We start from the raw sequence: 3,189 nt of genomic DNA, 5'->3' as shown, positions 1-3,189 counted from the left end.
TGCCTTCGCTCTGTGTTGGTAAATCAATCCCAAAAGGTCTGTTGTTCCCACCATGAAAGTGGATCTTTTCATTATCCCCTTGTAATCTTCTTTTTTGGCATGATTGTTGTCTCCACTAGTTTGCACCGCTATAAAAGGCATCTCAATCATCTATGCCTTCGCTCTGTGTTGGTAAATCAATCCCAAAAGGTCTGTTGTTCCCACCATGAAAGTGGATCTTTTCATTATCCCCTTGTAATCTTCTTTTTTGGCATGATTGTTGTCTCCACTAGTTTGCACCGCTATAAAAGGCATCTCAATCATCTATGCATCGTCAGTGATGTAAGCGGCAGCCAAGGCAAGCCCAGCTTGGGAACTACAAGATTTGATTCAGTGGTTTTGCAACTACTTGCCTCACTGATTGCACGTAGTTGCAAAATCAATTAATCGAATCTTCTATTATTATTATTTTTAAATCATGTGCTCATAGGTCACACCAAATGCACAAAGCAGTGCTGGGGGAGGGGAGTAAATGGTGGATCTACCAAAAACTGGGGAGGGATGGTAAACACCCCTCTACTATTAGTCTTTATCCTCCAGAATGATGCAATTCAGATCTGTCATTCCCACTTGTTGAACACACTTCAGAACTGATTCTTTTCCAAAGAACTGCTAGGAAACTAGTGTCTGGAAAAACTGAGGTTTTTGCGTTTACCTTACTTTATCGCGGCAGAAATCAATCAAAGTACGATTGGAAACAGTTTAAAATGGGGACAATGGTCATATGAACTGATCAGCAATTCACTTTACATCATAGTGAGAATGAACTCCAAAATAGATTATTATTATTATTATTATTATTATTATTATTATTATTATTATTATTATTATTATTATTCTCTCCCTCTGAGGCCTATGTATATCAGTCTTCAATCACCCTCCTGCTTCCAATATCACCTCTTCCCAAGTGTCTGCAGCTTGGGGAAGTTACTATGGCATCCATAACTCTTGGCTTCCATGACCAAGGGAGATTCTGGGGATTGCAGTCAAAAAGAATAATTTTTTCATGTTCTGATTCTTGTTATTATCTATCCAGGATGCCTATGCAACTTTGGATTTTCATAAATCTGGTTTTCACACAATCATCATGCACTGTCAAAAGTTGATCAAGGACACCTTGCCTTGGAGAGCCAATATGTCATAATGGTTTGACTATAAACTACAACTCTGGAGATCAGAATTCAATTCCCATTTCTGTCATGAAACCTACTGGTTGACCTTGGGAAAATCACATGCTCTCAGCTTCAGGGGAAGGCAATGACAAACCTCTTCTGAACAAATTTTGGCAGTAGACCCCTATGATAGGTTTATCTTAAGGTCACCATAAGCTGGAAATGACTTGAAGGTTCACTGAACAAAAACAACTTCATTTTGATCCAGTGAAATGTCTTGTATAATGAGACCACAGTATTCTCAAAGGTGGTGCATGCACATGGACATGCCCCCAATAGGTACAGCTACCATTGTCCCCAGTTGTGACGTATATACATGGCTGCACCACGATTAGAGACGAGACTTCAGGTAAGCCTCTGCACATGGCTGCACCACCACTGGCGATAATGGGAGTTCAGGAGAGCCCCCTTCCCATTGTCCCTAATGGTGGCATGGCTGTATACATGCGCCAGCACTGGGGACAACAGGGGCTGTCTCTAATGGTGGCATGGCCATGTGCACATGCCACCATTGAGGACAATGCAGGTTTGTTATCCACAGATGCTCAGATCCGCAGATGCCAAGATCCCATTGTAAGACTTTGAAATGAAGTTGCCTTACTCCTAGACACTCTGATATTCCAGTAAGCCTCTATCACAGGAGGCAACATTTTGATTGACACTCTGTTGAATCTTCTTACAAACACATACTGGGATTTCTGTATTCAGGTTTTTAAAAAAGAGAGGTGGTAGTTGAGAATCAATTAACCTCTCTGCATATGAATGTAAAACAAAGTGTTTATTGTTGTTTTGGAGGGAAGACAGAGTGATCTGAAGTAAATACAGAAGTAGAAACAGAACATACACTCTTTGACATTGAGTCATGCTGTTTGAAAAGCAAAATGGTAGATTTTGTAAGACATGCCTGGGAGGACAAGGAAGCACCACTGAGTGATTTATTGGCTGTCTGCCATCCTCCGAATAGCTGCCTGTCAATGCAACATGCGACATCTTTCAGATAGGGAGCTCTTTCAAGCAAGTCCATCCAAAGAACTGACTCTGAGAGAAAGAGAAAGGAAGAGAATGAAAGGATTTTTTTTTACTTTTCATTAAGGTCTTTTCCCCCCTCTGAAAGGTGTAAAAATGAATCGCTCCAAAATATTTCCAGCAGCTACTGCAACAGCAGGGTTGCTGCAAAGAGTCAAACAAATTGTTGAAGAGACATTCCCTCATCTCTTTCCCTCTCCCTTTTTCTCCTTCTCCCTATAAGAAGGCCCTATCTTCTGAAGATAAATGAACATTTCCTGAAATCTCACTGCAATTATTTCTTTCTTTTGTATACAATTCAAATTAGGATAGTCTTATCTGTTTGAATTGACATAAAACATCTTTTTATGGTGTCCTAATGGCCAGTAAAATACCCTAAAGGCACCAGATCTCATCTGACCTTGAAAGCTAAGCAGGTTCAGCTCTAGTTAATACTTGAAAAGGAGACCACTAATGAATACCAGGTGCTGCTGGCTATATTGAAGATGAAGAAACTGACAAAACAACCTTTGGGTATTCCTTTCCTAAAAAGTCTAGCGCAATTAAAGGAGTAGCCATACGTCTACAGGTAACCTGAAGGCATCTGTGAACACACATTTAGTTCCAACAGCACAGGAAACCTCTGAACTACTGTTCATTACAGCTTTCTCTCTCTCTCTACACACACACACAAACAAACTAGGTCCTTTATTCATCTGTCTATGATTCAGACAGAAATCCATTATTCAGACATCCAGGGCAAAGAGTAAAAGAGAGAGAAAGTGATCACTAGCTAACTATTGTGGACTTCACAATGAGGAGTCTAATTTGCCAAAATGTAGTGGATTACTTTATTAATATGCAACTGTTCCTGATTCTAGACAGAACATCTGTTTCTCGAACTGCAAATTCTCCTCAGGCTTCCTTCTGTCATTCCTGTTTCTGCCACTATCTCAGTTGTGGATAAACTGGT

Source organism: Sceloporus undulatus, chromosome 4 (assembly GCF_019175285.1).
Source record: "Sceloporus undulatus isolate JIND9_A2432 ecotype Alabama chromosome 4, SceUnd_v1.1, whole genome shotgun sequence".
Lineage (NCBI taxonomy): Eukaryota > Metazoa > Chordata > Lepidosauria > Squamata > Phrynosomatidae > Sceloporus > Sceloporus undulatus.
This window is presented reverse-complemented; position numbering follows the sequence as displayed.